The 23,626-nt window shown below is 48.5% G+C and overlaps 1 protein-coding gene and 1 long non-coding RNA gene across 23 annotated transcripts in view; one reads left to right on the top strand and one right to left on the bottom strand.

Annotated features, from left to right (window-relative positions):
* Window positions 1-23,626, bottom strand: part of ANK2 (ankyrin 2) — a 284,146-nt gene that overhangs the window by 159,538 nt on the left and 100,982 nt on the right. Inside the window, exon 1 of one of the 22 annotated variants that reach the window (XM_019656565.1) lies at window positions 8,925-9,011. The exons of the other annotated variants lie outside the window; for them this stretch is intronic. The gene's annotated coding sequence lies outside the window, so the exon portion shown is untranslated. Of the gene's footprint in view, window positions 1-8,924; window positions 9,012-23,626 lie in introns of those variants that run through there. 22 annotated transcript variants of the gene reach the window in all.
* LOC109390282 (uncharacterized) lies at window positions 2,421-5,616 on the top strand. The gene is made up of 3 exons (XR_002125544.1): window positions 2,421-2,559; window positions 4,027-4,169; window positions 4,843-5,616. It is a non-coding gene; the product is annotated as an uncharacterized LOC109390282 (long non-coding RNA).

Raw genomic sequence — 23,626 nt, 5'->3', positions numbered from 1 at the left:
CAGACTTTCCAAAGCCGCAGCTGGTGGCTGAAACATACCAGCCACTAAAGCTGATTATGCTGATAATGAACCCTTGGGAAGAACTGTTACCAGGTATTTTAGTTTTATGCAAAGCTGACAACAGGTAGTATCAATACACGTCATTCTAGCTTTAATTGGCCAAACATTAAACTTAGAAAATTTCTAAACAAGACTTAGATTACTTTTAGGTCATAGGAGAAGATAGCATTAGAACATTTTTTGCAGAGCAGTAGTTAACTGTAGCCCAAAGACCTTGTCCATCCACTTAAACTAACTTAGTTGAAATGTTCACCTTTTTCTTAAACACTAACAGCTCAGGGACCTTCTCGCTGGCCGCTGGCGAAGGGCCAGGAGGCAGGTTTCTGTCTCAGTAATTAAAGGACAAACGCTGGGAAAGGAGATGCTGAGAATTTCATTTGAAAGGTCTGCAGAGTGTGGCGTTTCTGTCGGCAGTGTTGGAAAAGGGGACCCAGCACAGCACGTGGAGTAACGAGAAGACGGGTGCACAGTGGACCCCGTGGCATCCCCACAGCTGGACAGGCGCCAGCTGTATTGGGTTTTTCCCCCAATGTGAGAAGGGCGGGGCATGCGCATGCCTGAGCTTCCCTCAGCCGCAAACGCCCTTCCCAGAGGTCACTGCTAATTTAGCACCGATCATGGAATCATTGCAGAGACTTAGCCTGACCCAAACAAAGCCTCTCTCTTCTGGTCATGACTCCAGTAAGAGGATTAATCACTTGGTTTTGATTGGATTGACTACAATTTTTTCACTATATTTTATGATAAACAATTGTCAAGTCACACTGAGCACGCAGGTCAATCTTTCATTGCTTTTGCACGATTTGTGTACATTTATGGAGTTTCAGTGACTCCTTATTAAAGCCTTTGTTTTTCTGCAGAATATGGACTGGCACCCACCACGTCAGGCTTCTGCGTGCCGCCTGTCACGTTGCCATCTGCACACGTCGCTTCGTGTGCAGCAGCCCAGCCACTCATCAAGACTGTCACCCCCTCGAGGCATGAATCGTATTTTGTTCTTTTCGTATTCTTTCCCACATTTCCTCCTAGAATATTGACGGCTAAGCCTGCTGAGGACAAACACTTATATTCCCATCTAGTCCTCACAAACCACCCAGATGAGGAAGCTGAGGGTTGGCGAGACAAAGCCTGCTGTCCACGGACTGTGGGGACGGACGCCAGAGTCGGGACCGGCACCAGCGGCGCCCTCACAGCCACCACGCAGGTTCCCCCAAAGTGCCAGCACCTTCTCACTGTGGACTGACTGATGGGGCGCCCGCGGCGTCCTGTTCTGGGGAAAACCTAGGCAGCCACACCCCTGGCCCAGTGGTCACGTCCCAATCTCGGGGCGCCCGGCTCCCTTTCGGGTCCAGGGCAGGGCCCCACGTTTGACCTGTAGGCCGTGGACACCCCCAGAATGCCAAGATTTGTATTCTTTAACGTCACTAGCCCAAGAGCTGTGACTTCTAAGGACACAGCTATATTATTACAAAATACTATCGCACGTTATGCTCGATGACTGAATCTAGAGTGGTGTCTCTGTCACAGCTGTCACTATTACCAGGCAAACAAAACACTTTTCAGATGGCATGGAAAGCTGCAGACTTTGTTCCAGTGCAGAAATCTGCATGCAGACCTCAGCGCTCACAGTGACACGTTTCCAACGGGGTTTCCCTGGACCCCGGACCCCTGCCAGGACAGGGGAGGCCTCTCCCGGCTGTTCTTATTGGTCACCACACCTGCCACTTACGCGTAAATACTGATCTCACCCACAAGAAATGACAGCACTAAATCTTATACTCTCAGCAAAAATGTAGCAAGTGTTCCCATGAATTGTCCTCTTCTCCAAATTAACTGTAAAGCTAGATAAGTGCAGAATATTAAATAATTTGTTACGAAACAAAGAAAATATACACCCCATAAGAGTATTTGTCTAAAACCATGTGCCTGTCTATATTCTTTACTCCGTTTTTGTCCTTATAATCTATCTTCTCTTTAAAAAGGTAGCGGGATCATAAAAGAAACATATCTACATATATATATTCCCATAAAAACACTTAAAAATAAACGAAAACAAAATCAGCCAGCAGCCATAATCCTATTACTCAAACTTAACTATGTTTTGATGTATTTTCTTCTAAAATTTTTCCACTATCCACTGTGTTTGTGTGTATAAATAATGTCTTTACAAAGGTGGGATAATAATACTGTGTCTTCTACTTCTAAAAGGCAACATTACCAATTCTGCCTACACCAAAGCTTTGAAAGATACTCTAAATCCATGTGACAGTTTACAGAGAGCTTACAATCGTCACCTTCCCTAATCACTCTACGGCTGGTGCTTTCCCGTTTCATTACTGTCGAGCGCTGTGAGCCCCGAATGTAAGCCTTCCTCTGGGACCGTGTGCAGTACACCGCCGAGGTGGGACAAGGCATCGCGGTGCAGGGCTGCCCACGAGGGGCTCGGAGGGACCACGGCTGTCGTGGGAGAGCCGCGTCCACACCCGCTCGCTCACACTGGTACGCTTGTCCCTGTGGCTGCCACTGACCTTTGTCACTTCTGAAGAGTTTGAAAACTCGGTCATACATTTCTTGCCTTTGACTTGTCTACATTCTTTGTCCCTTGCGAGTTTCAAATGTCTCTTTTATTTTTAAAAACTTCATATAGACAAGTAACCTTTTGTTATATTTGTTGCAAATTTTTCTAAATTCATTTTCTTTTTAATGTATCTTCTGACTTTTAGAAGTTTTAAATTTTATAAATTGAAAGTATAATCATCTCCCTTCAGATTTTTATTCCATTGATTTTAGGCTTTCCAACCCCCAAATCAATAAAATATTTCTCTTCATTTTCTTCTACTTGTCAAAAAATTATTTTTTTATTTAACTTTTACTTACTTGAAATTTATTTTGGTATGGGCATAAGTGAGAAACTTACTTGAAATTTTCCAAGTGGACAATTTTTTTCAATTGTTGAAAATCTTTCAACACACTTTTTACTTTTTCTAATGTCTCATTTTTTATGTTTCTCTTTCCTTAAAAAGCCAGCATAACACAATGAGCTGGGAACGACCCTTTCAATCCTGTTCTACCACTTACCTTGAGCAAATTACTGAACTCAGATAAGCTTCAGTTTGCTTGTCTATAAAATGTGTAGGATCACGATGTAAATTAGGCGGCACAGAAACTGTCAGCTTTGGGAGTGGGGCTTCAGTTTACTCGGATGCTGTGCTTTCAAACGTCCCGGCAACACAAGAGACACTTTCTAGCTCTCGGACAGCGTGTGAGAGCCGCAGGGGGCCGGCGTGCGGGCAGCACCCTCGTTCCCACGTGTCCTGCGTGCTCTTGTTTTCTTTAATTGCCACCAGATAGAATTTTGGCAATCAGCTGAATTAACCTGGATTAAAAGCAGCTTATCACAATGGGAAGGGTTTTTATTCTCTTAGCCTTATGTGCTGATGTGACACGTTCAGCCTGTCTCCTCAGTAAAGTCACCCCTTAGAACATAAAGCAGTGGTTATCACACTTTAGCACACTTACGGGCTATTTAGAGATCTTAGTCTTGTTAAATAAATGTTCTCAGTTCCCACCTCCGGGATACTAATTCTGGAGGTCTGGAGTGGGGCTCAGCAATCCACCCAAGGTGATTCTTCTGGTGTAGGTGGCTCACAGAACACACTTGGGGAGGCACTGACAGGGGACGAGCGAGACCGTCCATTCTCTGTATTTGTTACACAACCCTGATGTCATCCTCACTCAGTTGGTCCAAGAATGCCTAGTAAGCAGAATATGATATGCCATTTTTTAAAAGATAATGATGAATTATAGATATACAAGTTATTAGTGGAAAATTGGTAAATGTCTTTTATTTCTGAAAAATGCTCTTTTCCTTTTATAAATCTGGGGGGAAACTAGACACGACAACCAATGGTTTTCAAAACAGAGTCACAAATTTTCTGTATACTTCTGTTTTGCTGGATGTCTTAGGAGGTGCTTTCTAACTAACTTCCTTCAGAAGCTCAACAACCCAGGAAGATACGATACTAAAGGAGCAAAAACAGAGTCTTCAACTCAGGTTTTTGTCATTTCTGCCTGGAGGGACCTGATTCCTTGCAATTTTCCCTGATAAGGTGAGAATTCTTTTATTTTGTTTTTTCTAATTTAATTTATTTTATTTATTTATTTATTTATTTATTTTTAGCTGAGCCATCCTGCCGCCTGTTGGCAGCTCAGTAGCAGCTCAGCTCAGGCCGGGCATCGAACCGCTGTTGCTCAGAGCTTGCACTCTTGAGCAAGCTCTTAACCAGCTGAGCCACTCGGCTGGCCTGAGGTGAAAATTCTTCATTAGACAAATTATCAACCTTAAAGGTTGAATTTTAAGTCCATGGCATGTACTTAATAATTGTTATACGAGGGTGTAAAAGCTGCCACTGTATCAGAAAGAACATGAGATTAAACTTCAAAGCTCCCTTTTGTAATTCATTGATAACTGCAGAGAGAGAAAAAAAACAAAAAAAACCAAGTTTAAAATAAACACTATGTCGGCAGCAGTGAAGCACTGGTTCAGCTCACAGCCTCTGCTGTGCAACAGCTGGCTGCTCTCTGTAGCTTCTGGACCAGCTGCTGACTTCGGAGATACCACCGAACAGTTTTACTTCTATAAGCCCATTTTAAAGGAAGGTACAAAAAAGTTTTACTATAGTCACAGAAGCCCACACAAATATGATGTGAATATAAGCTTTCAGAAGTCCAACACGTAAAATTTGACAATCCAATGTGATATACTATGCTCCCCAATTTCAGGGAGAAAGCTTTAAATGAAAATGGAGGAACCAGGAGATGCTTCCTGTGGCATAATGAACTTTAAATTTCACCAAAAGGCATGAAATCCAAAACAGCAACTGAAAACGGGTAAGAATTACAGCAGGTGCTGCGGGAGGGAGCAAACACGGCTGAAAAGGGAGCGTCCTCACCTCCATCACACGTGACCTTGAAAAAGCCGAGTACGTTCAGTGGGACTAAGCTCATTAAACACAGCTGAAGACTATTAAAAGTTATTACACAGTTCAAATAAATAACTATGTGTGATTTGGATGAGCCTCATTGTAAGAAAAACGTAATCAAAATATTAGATATTGATTGCTTATTATTTCTCCTATCACAATGTAATCTTTCACGGAATTTCTTTAAAAGGCAACTGTTGCATGTTATGCACAACTTGATATAGAGAGTGCGTAATGATTCAAGAAAACGTGTATTATTTTATATGGTAATGTGTCCTATGCATTACTATTCGCAGTCGCATGTAGGAGGGTCCGTCCCTCTTTGGGGCAGAAGGTCACACCTAAGACTTGTTAGTCACCCAGTTCCTCAAAGGTGTCCAGGAATGTCTTTTGTACCTTGGTCACTGCTTTAACTTTCGTGGCCTTTGGCCTCCTGCAGCTGGAAACCGCCCACACCTAGACTTGCTGCTCTGGGTGACTCCCTAGTCACTAATTTATTCCCATTTTTCACACATATGAACCGCGTGGCTGCCGGGGCCGGCCCTGCTTTAGGCTCTGCTCAGAGTGGAGCATCCGATGCACACGCCTCGATCTGACCGATGCCCCACAAGGGCCGCTGGGCTGTCTCTCACCGAACAGGGGCCACATTCTCAGTGTGGCCTTGGAGCTCCGGGCGAGCTGACCCCACGCTTCTTATCCAAATGGCGTCGGTTCCACCCGCGTCCCAAGGAGCTCGGCGCGACAGCCATGGGACTTACACAGCTTCCCTATCTACACACCTCTTCTCCTGCATTCTTCACCCTGAGGTCACTGTTGTCCCCACGGCTGAGTCTATGATCGGCCCGTAGGCTTCGGGGTCGACTCTCCTGCCACCCTGAGCCTGAGGGCTGCGGTTCTCAAGTGGCCCCCAACATCAGGGGCTCCCGCGCCACACGGGTCAGGACACGGGACCTCCTGCTCTGTCCTCCCCACCTGGACCGCATGCCCTCAGGCCAAGGTTGCCCGTCTTAGGCACCCTGGTGGCCCCAGTGCCTGGCGCCCAGTAGAGCTCAATAAATGCTCCCCACAAGTACTTTCTTCCCAGAGGCCCAAGGCTGCTGTCTTCCGAGACCTGCTACTGGTGGCCGCTCCTTTCCTAGCGGAAGGGCGTCGAAACACTCAGCTACGGTATAGCTCGGGCGCCCACGCGCACAGCCCTCGAGGCCCCTGCTGCCTGGGCCTGGGGGGCCCCAGAGGATGTTCCAGGTAGCTCAGTACAAGGGGCAGCTTGCCAGGCTCACGGAAGCAGCTAATTCATGGCCTGGACGGGAGCATTTCCATGTCCGGCTGGAGCGGCTGGCCAGTCCCCCAGCAGGACCCACATGCTGGCAGTCTCTGGCCCCCTCCTCAGCGTTTCCCAGGGACCATCACCCACCTCGACTGTCTGCTGCCTTCACAGCCGGACGTCCTGTGTGAAACCAGACTGAACGTTCACAGAGGACAGAAGCCGTGCCTTATCTCCTTCAATAATTACCTTTAAATAACCAACAGAAAGTTCCATAACCATGCTCTACATCGCTCATATTTTTTTAATGCTTTACCAGAACGATTATCATACTGCCAAAGTAATATTTAGCTTCATTTTTGTTTTTGCAGGGGGTAGGTATAATTTCTGTGTTTACCTATATAACGTACCTGGAAGTTATTCTGATTTGCTTTACCTTTCTTATAAAAAACTTGTAAGCCTATAAGTAGAGTTTCAAATATGGACATACAATAATATTGCTCACAGGGAAATTACTTTTGTTTGCTTATTCCCAGCACCGTCCCTGATAACTGACTTATTTCTCATTGCTGTACTTATCTATACATAAAGGTCAAAATAGTCAAAATTCTAAATGAAACTTATAGAAAAGAATAAAGTATTGACATAAAGCCTTCCAGTTTTATTAGCTTAAATTTATATTTTTCCACGAGTTTCATTCTGATTATGACTAAAACTGGAAAATTTATTTATTTGAAATTTTTGGCCTAACAACACAATAAACTCTATAAAACATTTCGAAGTTTATTTCCAAAAGAAAAAATAGTGCCAAGGATCTGTATTAGTTTTCCCCCTCAGAAAAGGAATACCATAAAAATAAAAGTTCTGAAGTCTTAAGAACTATTTATTGTTAATTGTGACATGCATGCATGATGGACAGTGACGGACGGAGGGATGCGTTTACCTAGATGCGTGAGGAGTGGCTTCTACAGTGCCCGCTGGAAAGAAAAGGCAGCAGGTGGCCTCAGCGTGGAAAACAAGCTAGACAGAACCACACATTTTGCTTAAGTCCTTGCTATATCCTTGGTATTAAGAATTAACTTTTCCCCCCCCCCCAAAGTAGAGAAATTCTGAGTAGAATACCATCTCAGAAAGTAGGCAGTGGGCACGTCTCCCTGTTATACGATCACTGTTGGCTCTGCCTGTAAAGGCTTTGGTGGAAACGTTTACTCGCTGATCAGCGAGCTGTGCGTACGTTGCTAATTCAGAGAAATCAGATTGTCTTTTTGTTAAAATCAACTTGCTTTTCTTTTCAAGGCCAATAGCTACACTGACAGGGATAGAAGGGTTTTAACAGGGGCGAAACTGCCGTTGGTTGCTTCTTTAAAAAGTTCTGAATCGCTTTCTGACTTCTGAAGTTTTTAATGAGTTTCTCATTTCATCCCTTGAACCTCAGAATCACGTTTATATATAAAATCGTGCTTTTATTTAAGCAAAAGAACCTATCAACACATGAAATTATCACCACTTCTGTTCTCTAAATTTTAAAAATATTGCTTTATATTTCATTTTTAAAGCAGCTATAATTTACTTTCATGCATTACATTTTTCTTAATGACTTCTAAAAGGTGAAAAACGGAAATCACATGTGTAACTTAAAAATACTGAAGGAATTATGAACATTTTAAAGAATGGTGTGAATTCTAAACTAATAAAAACATTCACAGAAATACCTTTTAAATAAGGTCGTTATGTCTTAGGGAATATATTTATATACTGCAACTAAAGCAAGCATGTAGAGTTACTAAAAGTTACCCCAAAGTTCACCTTTTCTGCTCCCTCCAGTTTAGAAACTGCACCAGAAGTGGCGCCCAGCAATCTGGGTGACCCTCCTGGAGGAGGGGGTAAGTTAAGCCATAACCCAGGAGCCAAGCTGGGTGGCGCCCCCCCCACCTGACCTGTATACTCTCCGCCCCTGGTCCCCTCAGTGCCACCCCCACAGTGCTGTCCCCTGGATTCCCCAGTGCAGTCAGACCCGCTCTGCTCTTCAGCAAACACCGGCTCCGAGGCTGTTTCCACTGGTCGCTTCCTGGCTTCTGTCTCGGTCCCACTGCTGCAGAACGGGGCAGCTCCCCGGGACCGAGTGAGAGCGCCACACAGTTGGCTCCGTCCCCAGTGTCCCCTCCGGACTACCAGGCACAACCCTGTCCTCTCACGCTCGGCCCACGCATGGCAGGGTCACGCTCTCGCCTGAAATAAATCACTCGCACTAAGGCCGAAACCCTGGGCTGGCCGATCAAAGCTCATCTGTCTTCTCCGCAGTTATGAAAACCAAGTATTCCAGGAGGCGGTTCTGGCCCCCCCGCGGAAAAGCACAATCAGCCCTTGTGCCTTTTGAGGAGCGTGCCGGAGCCCTGGATTATTACAATCTGCAAGCCCGGCGCCGGCAGCCGCGCTGCGAAGCCTCTGCACGGAGCGCAGCCCCGCCCGCCGCGCGCGGCCAGGCCCCGCCGGCCCACGCGTGACCCTGAAGAGCGCGCCCGTGGGCACAGAGGGCGGGCCGGGCGGCGGGACATCCCGCTCCCCGCAGAGAAAACGTCACGAGCAGGAGCCGGGTCCCCAGGGCCCCCCACACCTACCTGCGCCCCCGGCCCCTCGCTGGCGTCGCCGTCCGCGGCCTCGTCCGCCCCCCGCACGTGCGCGCCGGCGCCCCGGTCCACGCGGCAGGGCGGGCAGAGCGCGGCGTTGCCCATGCCGCCCGCGGGCTCAGCCTCTGCGCCCTGCCCGGGGCTCCCGGGGGCCCACGCACGGGGATGGCCCACGCAGGCGCCCCAGGGCCCCTCGGCCCCTGTCCCCATCCGTCACGCGGAGCTGCGAGCCCGGCAACTGCAGGCTGCCCGGCGGCCGGTCCGGGCGCCCGGCTATTTTTACACCTACCAGCCCAGCTATGCGCGTGGGGGGGCGGGGGGGCATTGTTTTGTTTGTCACCATGTAAGCAGCCTGCCGTCCACACGGGCCTCCCGTCCCGCGGGGCGAGGCGTCCCCATGGGAGAACCCCGCATCACGGGTGACCGGCCGGGGCCCCTTGGCCACCCCCTGCCCACGCCCGCGCCTGACCAGCGGAGCCAGGAAAGTCATGTCTGCAGCTGCTGAGCCCAGGAGGCGCGCGGGGCGGCCCACCGGCCTCCTCACACTCATGCACACGCAGCTCCCTGACGCAATTCAATCAAAGTGGCTCGTTTCACACCAATACGGATGGTTTGAATCTTATCAAGGATCCAGGTTTCCACTGTCCACAATTGTACACACAGGAGCAAACATTTTGATTCAGATCTAATTCTTTTTAAGCTTTAATATTTTGAAAATGTTTCCCCAGCTTTACCCAAAACAATCAGGAACGGCGTGCCACACTCCGCCTGCTATCTCTGACAGCAGGTTACAGATTCCTGAAGGAAATCATTCCCCCTGAGGTGACACAGCAAACGCAGAGCTTTGTGAAGACCCCAGGACAGAACGCAGGCGGTCACAGACCCTGACGGGCCACGCTTTCTTCTCTCTCTCATGAGTCCTCCGAAACCTGTGCAGGTTATTTTAGCACCAGCCTCCCCTCCCCGCTTTACCTGTTTGCCGTGCACATCTTTGTTACCTGTTTGTTACCTGTGTGCCATGTACACACCTCCTCCCCGCAACAGCCTGCCGTTCACCTGCTCGGTGCTACATATTAAATGTTTAAAAATGTACCGAATTGGAAGCAACCACCAGGGAAAACAAGGTGTGAAGATGCTTAGAAATTAACCACATGACCTCTGGGAGAGCTCACCTTTCCAACTGGTCATTTTTAAAAGAACTAAAAATGCTTTGCCATTTTTTTAAGAAATTAAAAACTGCATTCCTACCATAGTCTATCACCCTACATGGCTGCCCAAAGCCCTACGAATGCAAATCTGAACATGGCCTTTGGGACTGTGGATGTCCCCAGAGCCCGTCTGCTTCAGCAACTCCTCAACCCCGAGGTCGCGGCCTGGAATGCTCTGGCAGCGACCCCAGCCCCACACCCGCGTTCTGCGAGCCGCTCAGTTCCAGTGAAGCTCTCATCTTTCAGCTACAGGTGGGGGCAGCTCTTCAAACCACACCTGTGGGGGGTTCAGAGGAACATAATCCAAACAGTGTAAACGTAAAGCTGTGGGGGACACGGATGAGGACAGAGCTCCTGTCGGGGAGGGAGGCTAGCGGCCAGTGGCGTGTGCGGAGCGCAGCCTCCCTGTCGCCTGGTGTCCTGTGCAGACGAACAGTTCACCGTGACTTGGGGCTTTCTCATCAGGTGCTCCGCGGACCTGAACCGCAGGAGCTAAGCACCAAGCTCAATGACGTGTGTAAACCCTTCTAAGAGGATGTGCTTCTATCTGCTTCTCCAAGGTTCCTGGAGTCCACAGGCCTTACCAAGCCGCACAGAGCGCTTCCTCTTGAACATATGGGAACTGTTTTATTCAGAATATAAACCAAGATTTTGCCAGTTGTTGAAAGAGGTGCACTTTCCCCACGTTTGGAGTCAGCCAGCTATTGTTAAGACACGAAAACTCCAACGGGCCTTAATGTGGAAACAGCTTATGAACTGGAAGCCAGCCCTACGCTCCGCGCTGACTCCAGAGCCGAGATCCGAAAGGAGTGTTTGTCGGCTCTGGAGAGGAGGCTGCCCAGGTGCCCGGGCACATGCCCTATCCCTGGCACCTCCCGCCCGGGCACACGGCCCCCCGCAGGCCTTGGACGCCCCTGCCCCTCACACAGTCCACATCCACTGCCTCTTTCAAAGCTGTCCTGAAACTCTCTGCCACGAAGGTCCCTGAATTTGAGCTCCCCTTTTGGATAAGGGGGGCCACTGTCAGCTGCTGCCCTTTGACACAGCATGCCTGCCTGGCTCTCGGTCCCTGACGGAAATACAAACCACACTATTAAATGTTTGCTAAGCAAATGCATAAAACGCAGCCACGGAGAGGAGCACAGCCCATGGCACCGACACTTAACCAGCTACCCCAACCTAAGCTGCTCCACTCCACATATCAACACAACAGGTTAAAAATTTTAAACCTTTTAAGTGTGACAAATTTTTAATTCTATTTCCAGACTTGCTGTAAACATCCCTTTTAGACTTTGAAAAATATTAACAATGTTTGGAGTGAATTTTCTTAGAAAAGAATTTTTAGTGCTTTGTTAAAAAAGAACAAAGGAAACTGAGTATGAACCAAGAAAGAAACAAGCTGACAACTCTTAGAGAAGCTCCCGGCTGCCTCCTCCCCAGCCCAGGACTCAGCCTCACTCTTTCCCTAATGGAGACACTTCCTGTTTGCTGAGCCCGATGTTACGCTCCTGCCATTAGGGCTGCCCCAAATGCGCCCTATGGTGGCACTGAGACCCACTGCCTCAGCTCCATGCCTGCACGAGAACAGGCAGACAAAGCACCGCGCACGCCGCCCGTGATTGCTGGAATGTTCTGTTTTCTGGCTGCACACATTCAGTCCTTAACCTGGAAGGCAGGGCTTGCAGGGAACAGCCTCACAGCCCACTGGCCTCTGCCGACTCGAGCACAAGCGGGGAAGGGGCGGGCCACAGAAGCCCAGGTGTTTCTAGTTCTGCCTCCTGTTGGTCACTAAGAGTGCCCACCACAGCTGTGTCACGCCAGCCTGGGTGATGTGACATTCCGTCAGCTGGAAGGCAGTGTCAGCAGGTCCTGGGCAGCGCCCTGCGTAATATTGTGCCCGAGGACACCGGGCTCTGTGTGGGCATCTGACAGGGCTGTGCTTTCTGCAGGGCAGAACAGTGTTACCATTGTACCTCACAAATGCTTCAAAGTCATTAGGGCGAATGACTCAGAAAGCAAACATTTGCATGTTCGGCCACACAGCTGCAGGATACTTGAACTTGGGGCATGATTTACAAAGTGTCTTCCTAACCCCCAGGCACCTGTGCTGTTATCACTTCATCTGCATCACTCACTTCAAGCCCATCAAAAGCCAAAAGCCAGGAAGGAGGACAAAGGCAGCTTCTCGCTGGCGTCCTCCCAGTCGGTGCTGAAGTGCCTAGGACAGCAGATCTGAAGGCCGTCCCTGCAGTTTTAAATTTCACCTTTCACATAAGCAGCAATTAGAGCATCATCAGAAAACTAACACCTTCGAGAAGAAAGAACTATCTCCGTTCTATCCACAAACTGAGGACCCTGCGGTGGGGTCAAGACCTGTCCTGTTGGCTGGGGTGACAGCCACTGGATGGCCTGTGTGGCCTGTGTGGCCTTTACCAAACCTGGGGGTGAGACTAGCTGGCTGCAGGCTCCTTCTGCGCAGGGCGCTTTGATTCTCTGACACAGAGCTTGTCAGCGCCGGGACATCCGAGACACCGGTGGTACTTGAAGCCGACCACCTATCTGCTTTCGTCGCATGAATAAAAAGAGCTGCCGGTGTCCCAGTTGCGGGTCCCTGGCTCTGCGAGCCACCACGTGTGGCAGTGATGCCCGGGGACCGCGGGACGGGAAATGAAGGGACCCCTGGGACGGACGGCAAGTCTGTGTTGGTGGCAGGAGCCTGTTCCCCCCTTGCTGAGTGTCGGCCCCACTGACCAACTGGGGGCATTTGGGAACCACAGCCGTCGACAGCCGCCACTCTCCCACAGTGACGCCCTGGGACAGCGCCGTCCTAGCAGGGCTGCGTGGGACCTATCGGCAAACCGACCCCATAAGCAAGCATGCGTTTTACTCTCCCTCAAATGCTTCAGTGAATTTGTTCTTACAGGGCAGGAACCATCGTATTAAAAATACCGAAAAAAACTGTTCTGCCAGAAATCTGTAAAGTGGCAAACAAGGAGTCCCACTCGGCACCACGGAGTTCAGGTTGATTCAGGGACACGTGTCACAGATGGGAAGCACGGACGAGCACGTCCCAATCTGGGGCGTCGTGTGCAAAGCACACGGTCCTGGCGTGAATCTCGGGTAACACAGTGATACTGGTTCTGCGATTTATTTCATCACCACCCTTAACATGGAAGGTTTTGTTCCCTTGGCTGAACTTGGAAATCTGCTCAGATTACAACCCACCTGCCCCCACGTCCTCCTTTTTTTTGCCATGGGAGCCATAATTCATGTTTGGGTCAAATGTATTTGTCGGATTAAACTAACATCTCGTTACTGCTACTGAGTGCCAAATTCTCCGCCCTTCGCGAGGCCGAGGGCACGTGACTCTCACCGTGGGACCCACCGACCTGTGAAAAGGGGGCCGGCCTCTCCCGCAGCCGGGGGCGTGCACCTCTGGTGTCTGCAGCGTTCTGCATCCTTCCTCGCATTGGCTGGAAGTTGGACAAGTGCTGATTCTCAGCAGCTGGACTGTGACATGGCTGCTGGGCCCAAACACAGGGCACGTCACAGGCCCCCGGCCCCCGCCAGCACGCCGCACTGCTTTTCTGGCGTGGTCAGTAGGAGGGCGTGTGGCCATGCTTGCTGTGCACAAATCATTTGAGTGAACAGGGCCAGGCCAGCCGTGTGCCCCACCCGCCACCCCTAGCCCGCCTCACCCTGCACCCCGCCGGACCACGCCGCCTCCTGACGGTGGTGCTGGGACTTCCTGGGACACACGTGCTAACGCCCTGAGGGCTTCCCTACAAGCGGCTGCACACAGCACGGCACAAAGGGGCACATTCCCCTGAGTCACTGAGGGGCGGCGGGCGGGGACCGGCCTCAGGACACCTGTGTTCTGTCCTGCTGGGCTGGGTTCTGAAACACGGCAGGAACAAGACTATGCAGCCACTGCGCGGTCCTTTTTCTGAAGAGAAACCACTGAGAAATGGTTAAGCACGGGCACAGGCTCCTCAACAGCTCTATTTGTGCAGCGGGTCAGCAATGAAAATAAAGAAGCCGCAAGGGCTCTGCCTCTTCCGGCTGGCCGGCCATCAGTGTTCTCAGGCTACTGACATCCTTCTGAGTTTCCATGTGTAAACGGGGCGACAACCGACAGGGCTGACGCGGAAAGGCCTCAGGTGACTGAGACGAACGCATGGGGCAGAGCGCACCTGCAGACCGTTATGGGGAAGGCTGGTGCCCAAAGCAGTGACATTGTCAGGGGCACCTTCAAGGTGGGTGGCGGAGGAAGCCCCAGCTCAGGACCCATGTTTCAGCCTCACACAGGCCACTGTGGTGTCCGCAGCACTTAGCGTTCGGACAGAGGACAGGTGCTATGCTGGGGAAACCCACGACCCTCCTGCCCAGCCGGCTCACCGGGAAGCAAGCGGGAGCCCCTCCACTGAGCTCTTCCGCAAGGACAAGCTCCTTTGTCCTCCCCACACGCGTCAGTTCTCGCTTCACTTAGCGTTTGGACAGCGTTTTCCCTGAGGGGTCACAGACTTACACTACACACATTTGTACCCTCACCCTGGGCTCTGGAGAAACAGCAGGTTTTCATAAACCGTCTGGGTTACGACACACAGTACGAGTGATTAAATGTTTTTGGTACATTTGCCATTACCGAAGGAATTTCTTCAGTTGTAAAATAGCCCAGTTCAATGTAATCACATCCGCAGGCAAATATTTTAATCTATGGGTCTCAAAGTACTTTAAAATGATAATTTCCCAACAAAATTAATGTGGTACACAAACTCACACACACCGTTTGAAATTAAGCAGGAGGCACTGAAACACACGGCCAGGCTGGAGCCAGGCAGGCCCTGATCAACGCAGAACAGTCAAGGTCAAAATGAACACCTCCCACTGGTTCAAACTGGAACGGATGCAAGCATTTACCAAAACTGCCAGGTGAGCCTGAGTCATTATGAGGATGGTGACAGATGCTAGGCCCTAAGCCCACGGTGGGTCCAACCAGCTGCCTGCACTCACCTCTGGGACTGACCGTAAAACAGGCATCACTTGTTTTCTGCAAACCGCACATCAACCAAGAATTAAATTAACTACAATGATGGAACAACAGACTAAATTCAACTTATTTCAAAGGCTGTGAAGACGTAGAGCACCAAAAAGAACCCGAGTTTCATTTCCCAGCTGAAAATTAATTTGGGTTATATTTCGAGATCTCTCTAGAGCAAATTTATTCTTTGTACCTTAAAGTATAAATAATTGTCTATAATCACTCACATGTTATTCACACTAGAATAAACATACATGTATCCTTTGTTCTCCCTGGAAAAATGGGACAATTTTTTTAGAAGTTTTTAATTATGTCCTGCTTTTTTCTGAAGACAGAATAATTTTACAGGCAATCACAAACCATGAAAACAAAAACATTGTTTTTGTCAAAGTCAATATCATTGATTTGATTCTTCTAAAATTGTGTCCGTGTGGCCCAGGCCCCTGAGCCGTATGGTTAAGGACTGGGGGCTGCGCCAACACTGTCAGCTTGCACCCCAACTTCACATTCCCATCTGGGTAACACGCTGTAGTAAACAGATGCGTATGCTAATGTGTGTGAGGGCTGGAATCTTAGAGTCAGAAGTTTATAAACCATGCTGTGAGGTCAGCATCTGATTTATCTCCTCTGCAGGAAGACAAGGAACAATGGAAGGAAGGAATGTAAATAGAAGAAGAAAATACAGCTTTGTCTCTAAATCTGAAGTTTTTTAAATTTATTTTAAGAGCAGTTATTAAACATATTTTTAATAAAAATGTGTTTCCTTTCTACTAGCTCTTCAGTACTAGCATTTAGACACGTTCAGGGCTTTCTTAGCTCAATAAGGCATGTGTCTGTCCCCTAAGCCAGGGCCCTCCCAGACCCGCTCCAGCCGCCACCAGCTCAGCTGACCGCCCCACACGCACAGGCCTTGCTGTCACAGCGGGAATGGTCTCTGACACACAGTCCCCTTTCCCACACACAGTCCCCTTTCCCACACACAGTCCTAAAGAGTGTCCCCTGCTCCATCCCTCAGCCACAGTGTCAGGTCTGGAATTACCGTAGCCGTCTCCTGAGCAGAAACACTTCCTGCTTCTAGCCCACACCACTCCAGTCCACTCCCCACATCAAAGCCATGGGCTTCCTGTTCCTCACATGAAAAGTGAGGCTGAAGCCACCTATGTCATCCCGAGGATCCACTGATGTGACACAAAACTGCAAGGCCAAGGCTAGCCGCCATGCGCTTGTTTCTCTGCGCCCGCGCCTTGTGCCTGGGGGGGTCCCTGAGGCGCCCTGCTTGCAGGCTCCCTCCACCCCAGTTTCAGAGCAAACGGCTGAGACTTCCTCAGGCCTCCATCTTCGGCAAGAGCTCTCCGGCTCCCGGCTCCCCCACCAACTACCCCAAGCACGTCCTGCACCTCACCTATCTCTAGGGACAGCCAACCCCTATGTCACCCCAGGACTTCACTTTCCTTGTCATGTTGTCCCTGAAGAGGAGGAGCCCTGGTCTCTAGGTTTCTCGGTGGGACGACACCTCTGGCTCCCCTCTGCCTGAGCCCCACTGCCAAGGCATCTTCCTAATGTTTGCCTTCCCTGTACCAAAGCTTGGCCACAATCAGTGACGGCGGGTGGTGTCATGCGGGTTAGAGCGCGTGGCCCTCCCAAACCTGACAGGGGCTGCCATGCCCCTGCCCACCCTGCCGTGGGCACACCCCGTCGCTGCAGCTGAATGGGCTCTGCGGCCAGATCCCACACTTCCTCAGCCTCCCGGGGACAGTGCCATCGTGCCTCGGGCTGTAGTGGCACAAAGTCTTTCCGCAGGATGACTCTATACTTTGAATATCAGTCCTTTTAACTTATCAAACTTATTTTCAATTTCACGTTCTTATGAAAAAAATCCTGTCCCTTTGTTAAATCTTACTAAAATGACCATTCCCTTAAGGACAGACTATAACAACGCTGCAACACTGTAACATCAATATGTTGAAAACTCGGGAGAAAAAGTCAAGAGAGACATTATTAAGACACGTAAAAAACTGGAAACAAACCCTCGGGAGACAGACACGTGTGCACATCCATCCATCCACACATCTGCATTACACCTTAGAGACAGAATTGCAGGACAACTCTCCAAGCAGAACCTACTTCAAAGAGTTAATTAGGAGAAACCCTCTAACCAAGGTGCATTCGAGTTTCTGGCCGGTTGTTGTGACAGCTCAGAACCGTCTCTGTCTTGCGATGGACACACTCCCACTCGACTTGACGACTCTGCTGGGTCAAGTTCGTGACCTGCCTACTCCATGGCTGCTGAGCTCAGAGAGGAGAGGAGAAGCCACGCGCCCCTGCTCACCCGGCTGTGCTGTTCTCACTCCTGAAGCTTCTGTGAACATGCAGGCAGTTTCACAGAGAGGACGCACTTCTTCTGGACAGGAGGCAGCGCTGTCCTTAGTGAGCAGGAGGGCTGGGTCACACTCAGCCCCACGCCAACCCGCACAGCCGTCGCCCGGCCCTCAGTCTGCAGGCTGTCTGCACCCGCGTCCGTGAGACACGCTGAGCAGCCACAACTGCCCGTCTGGGGTCAAAACCAGTGCCACACGTCTATGGTGGACACGCTTCCAAGCGGAGGAAACTGCACACACACAGCTGCATAAATCCCAGGGACACTGCCATGCCTACAGGGACGCAGGCAGACCCACATAGCTCACATGCCTGGGGCGCTGGTGTGGGCGCCAGTCACTGGAGCCTGAGTGACATTCGTCAAAACCGCAGGCAGAGAACAGGAAAGTTACTGAGTTTGGCCACGCTCAGGGCAGCCAAGCTTGTCATTAATACACACGGCGTGTGACGAGGGCCCCTCAGTGGACACAGCCATAAAGCACATGTACACACAACCGCCACACACACACAGACTCACACACACGTCTATATATTTCTCTGTCTATATGTCTATCTTCATCTACCTATCAAACTATCTGTCGATCTATCTATCAATCGATCGATCTATCAAAAACCATGAGCTTATGCTGGTACCTTCAGGGACATGTTTATCCTGTGAGTGGTAAGTACCTTTCTTTTTCTTCTTCCCTACATGAAAAAGGGGGGAATCTGGTGATATAATAACTAATAGTACCCGGGGCACAGCGCTTTCAGAAACACTATCTCACTGTGGTCCTCACAGCTACTCTGGGATATGCTGTTATTATTAGATTTAATCGTTATTAACACAGATTTACGGGAAAGAGAAGCGAGGCTGAGGATGTGGGGGCAGAGCAGGACCCCGACCCTAAATGTTGTGCTTCTACTGAGACCGAGACAGCACTTCCCTCTGTGACCTTTTGTCTACAAATATAGTCTCTACGTGAGAGAGACAGCATCCTACCACCACTTCAAAGTCACCGTATGTAAAGGATTTTTATTTCCCTGTAGATGACACCTGAAGTTCTGGTTCTGTCAATGACACCATCATTTTTAACATCATTGAAATGCACACAGAGGCGTCTCTATTCAGCCCCCCCTTTGTCCTACTCCCAGGTGAGTGCTGACACCGCCCAGCCCCGTCCCGGTTTTCCTGTGTGGCCCCCTGGTCCAAGCCCTGCTCCTCTCCTGGATTACGATGGCCGATGGCCGCGGCAGCCGTACGGGTGACCTCGCCGGCTCCACTTCCTCCCCGCCAGCGTATGTCACCACGGAACCTTCCAGTTTCTTATTTCGCCTCATTGAGTTCAGGTCCCGCTTACTTGCTCTGAAGGCTCTCCTGCGCTGTCGGCTTTATTTCCAGCCGCCCACCAGTTCCTGCCCAGCCCGCCCTCCCTGGCCCGGCCCTGCCTGGCGTTCAGCTCCTGCGTCCTCCGCTGAGTGTCTGAGTGTTCTCTCCCCGACCCCCTAACCATCCACCCACGCCCAACCTCCCCACAAGTAAAAGGCGATGACACCTCCTGTGGTGCTGTCCCCCAATTCTTTTACCAGCGCCACTAACCTAAAATGCCCATCTAGCAGACACGTTGCCTGAGAGAAAATATTTATTTTTTACCCAGTCAAAACTCTTTGCCTGAATTATTGCATGACTCTCCCGACAACCCAATACATGATGTATTAGGTGCCCTCCATCTCATGCCAGAAGCAGCAAGGGTAACCGATGGGAAAGGAGAGGTAATAATTCTTTACCCACCACAAGAAAGACGCGAAATAAACAAGTACAATCTGAAAGCGCTCCTGGGAGACGCTATGTGGAAAATGTAATTACAGCGAGAAAGCCTAACTTCTGAGTCTTTTGATTAATCGGGTTCTATAGAGTTTTACAGATCACTGGAATGACTGAATTGTTGCATAAGCTCATCTGACACATATTATGTAATCAGAGAGCTCATGCGAGCTCATGCGACGGCCAATGACAGTGACCGAGGAGGGGACATCTCCGTCACCGAGCTCCCTCCCTTCTCACCAGCTCCCTACAAAGTCTTCCTCTGTCTTTCCACTGCTGTCTTCTGTATGAACACCCACAGGTCTGAGATATTGCCTCTGTGTTACAGGGCTGAGTACGGGTGTTTGGTGCTCTACACGAAGCCCCTTAGTGACTCGATTGAGTGTTCCTAGTCAGAGTTGTCATCTGCCACCAGGTCCTTTGTCACCTGCCTTCCCTCCGTACACCCCAGTCTGATGCCTGCCCCAGAGCCCACCCGGAAGCCCACGGTTTGCAGGGAGCCACCCCGACCAAAATCTCCCCGTTTCCTCAGGGAGCTCCACCCTCAAAGGAGTTTCTGTTTCCAGGTCCCCTGTCCCACTTGCACTCCACTGGTTTCAGTCGTTTGAGGATGTGACATAGTTTAAGGAAGCATTCTAGGCCAGGCCGAGGCAGAGCGTTAACAGGGGGTCTCGTTCGACCCCTGGAAGAGCTCAGGAGACACCTTTTCACCGAGCTGTAAGCTTCATAAGATTACCTCATTTCGGCCTGCCTTAACGCCTTCCAGAAAATGGCAAGTACCACTACAGGGAACTACCTCCTTTCATTATTTCCCTGCCAGATAAGAGCTGACCAACACAAGTCCTATTAAAGAAAACATACGTCACATATACAGAAATAGACAAACTCGAACCCAACTTAATGGCCCAATTAACATTTATGCTTGTTATCCTTGAGAGTCCCCGTCTCCCCAGGTGGTCTGCGAGCGGCCTGGGTGAAGGCACAGTGTCAGCTCACAAATGTTCATGTTAAATAAAGAACTTGGCAATTCCGTGAACTCTCGCAATCGCTTATGCAGTGAAGGGAAGCCGCGACATTTGCTTCCAATGCTCAGAATCCTACGGCACAAAAAGAACCCTAGCAGATCTCTGGTCCCCATCACTTACAGGTGAGGAAACTGAGGTCACTTGTTCACCATCACAATTAGTGGAGAGAATTAAACACGGGTCTCCTGGATTTGGTTTTTGGGGAGCAGCAGAAGTATCTGAAGATCTTGTGTAAATATCACTTGATTAGTGAACAGCTAGCTGCCGTGTTGCCTGATCTTTGCAGCCTAGATCCCATGTCCATCCACAGTTGAGCCAACCGCTGAAAGGCCTGGCAGCGAACCCTGGTTTCAAATGCAAGACTAATGTTTGATGTTTATACTAATAACGAAACTAAATTCTCAGAGTTCATGTTTCTGATATTATATAAATTATATTTTTTTAATTTAACCTAGAGATTAAATAGCTCCCTGGAAAAACAGATATTTGGAAAAAAAATCATTATTTACATACAGATACAAAAAGACTGTCAGTCTTAATCGCAGAGTTTTTTTTTTTAAACCAACTATAAGTGAGTTAAAATTGGTAATTAACAGGTCTCTATGCAAAATACACACATAATGCCAAGAAATATCTATTAAGGTGAAATAATACTATTACTCCTAACCAAATAAAGACTAGACTAATATGTTTATAATTGTTACCCCTGCTATTGCTCTTTTCTAATACTATTGGGTTGTCAGAAAAGTCATGACGCATTTTTGCAACGAAAAACATAGAAAAAAATATGTCATGACTTTTCCGACAACCCAATACATACCTTGTTTTCTACTGAGATGCCCATGCTATCAGCAGCATGGTAGTGACATGAATTGAAGGGATGCATCCAGGAAAAGGCTACGTTGGGCTAGAATGAAGCTTTCGTGGAATAAAAGGGTTTTCCCTGGCAAGCGGCTCGTAAGTGAGGGAGCTAGAAGGAGTGCATTTAAGTGCACGTGCTGAAAGCCCCTTCCAGGTTCTGCAGGACCTGGTGGGAGCCCTTTTCCGGCTGCCCTGGCAGCTGCGGAGAGCCAGGAAGAGAGGAGAGAGGGCAGTTGGTAAAATATTCATGCCACAAAACAAACAAAAATCCTAGCTCTGTATGTAGTTGATGAGTTATAAATATTAAAAGGAAATACCTGAAGATTTGGGAGAGATAATTCATTTATGAATTGCCCAGTCCTTCTACCTCACCTGCATTCATGCCATTTTGTATATTTTCTGTTGTTGGCTTGTGTTGGGAGTTCCAGACATACTGACGTCTCTATAGGTTTGAGGTCTCCAAGGCTGCTACATTACCAATTAAATCCCTAGGACATTTATGAGTTTACTCAAAACACCACAATCTGTAAAAGATATAACTTTTGAATCCAATTTAGTGGCTTTCCTTCAAAAACTTAGCTTAGGTAACGCCGCGGTCCTCTGTGAGCTCAGTTCTGTGGAACTCAGAAACATACACACCGCATTCCTGGAGATTATTCCGTGTGGGCAGAGACAGTCTCACTGCAGGATGGGAAGCCTCACAGCTTATTTCGTAAACATTGGGTTCCTCCTCTCGGCACTCAGAATTAATTGCTTATTATAGAGACCAATTAGCCTCATTAACTTCCAAAAAGTTGCCGGAGCATCTCCTATCTACACACAGAAAATTTTTCTCAGTGGCAATTTAGTCATACTGATTATTAGAAGTAGGTCTGTTATTGCTGCAAACTCAGAGATGGGGCACAGCAGAGGCTGATGGGGGTGTGTGTGAAAATATTTATTCCAGCGGTTTCCAATCCTCGTTGGGATCATGAGCGAGCTTTAAAAATACATACATAGTTACAGATAAGAAGATCAACGGAACAGAATCGAGAGCCCAGAAACGAATCCACACTTACATGATCAACTAAATGTATGTCAAAGAGAGCAGAAATACACATGGGACAGACACATGCAAAACTACAGTTAGACTCCTTGTTTACGCCATGTTCAAAAATAAACTCAAAATGGATTAAAGACATACATGTAAGACCTGAAACCATAAAACGTGTAGGGAAAACATAGGCAGTAAACTCTCTGACATCAGTCTTAGCAGTATTTTTTTGGATATGTCTCTTTAGGCAAAGGCAACAAAAGCAAAAATAAACAAATGGGACTTCATCAAACTAAAAAGTTTTTCAGCAAAGGAAACCATCAACAAAACAAAAAGGCAACCTACTGAAAGGGAGGAGATATTTGCTAATGATACATCCAGCAAGGAGTTAATAACCAAAATAAATAAGGAACTCATGAAACTTAACACCAAAATAAAAACAAACAATCCAATTAAAAAATGGGCAGAGGACCTGAATAGACATTGCTCCAAAGGACATACAGATGGGGAACAGACATATGAAAAGATGCTCAACATCACTAATCATCAGAGAAATGCAAATCAAAATCACAATAAGATATCACCTCACACCCATTAGAATGGCTATCATCAACAAGACATATAATAACAAGTGTTGGAGAGGCTGTGGAGAAAAAGGAACCCTCATACACTGCTGGTGCAGCCGCTATGGAAGGCAGTGTGGAGGTTCCTCAAAAAATGAAAAATACAACTACCTTATGGCCTGGCAATTCTACTCCTGGGTATTTATCCAAAGGAAATAAAAACACTAATTTGAAAAGACATATGCACCCCTGTGTTCACTGCAGTATTATTTACAATAGCCAAGATATGGAAGCAACCTAAGTGCCCATGAGTAGACAATTGGATAAAGAAGAAGTGGTACATATACAAGGTGTGATAAAAAAATAGAGCGAATGTTTAAATAAAAATGTATTACAGTAAAAGACACATGGCCATTAATCCCCCTCAAAATACTCCCCCTCACTGCAAACACACTATCCCATCATTCTTGCCACTCTCTGAAGCAGTTCTGGAAGTCCTCTTTTGTGAGTGTCTTTAGTTGCGCTGTCACGGCTGCCTCGATGTCCTGAATCATTTTGACTTTGGGGAAGAGCCAGAAGTCACACGGTGTCAGATCCGGTGAATAAGGTAGATGACGACACACCGTAATGTTTTTATTTGACAGAAATTGCCGTACCAGAAGCGATGTGTGACACGGAGCACTGTCATGATGGAGGATGAAGTAAAGACACTCACAAAATAGAACTTCCAGAACTGCTTCAGAAAGTGGCAAGAATGATGGGATAAGTGAAATGAGGGGGGG

The sequence above is a fragment of the Hipposideros armiger genome, unplaced genomic scaffold (assembly GCF_001890085.2).
Source record: "Hipposideros armiger isolate ML-2016 unplaced genomic scaffold, ASM189008v1 scaffold_262, whole genome shotgun sequence".
Lineage (NCBI taxonomy): Eukaryota > Metazoa > Chordata > Mammalia > Chiroptera > Hipposideridae > Hipposideros > Hipposideros armiger.
Note: the sequence above shows the minus strand (reverse complement) of the source record. Positions and strands in the feature narration are given on the sequence as shown.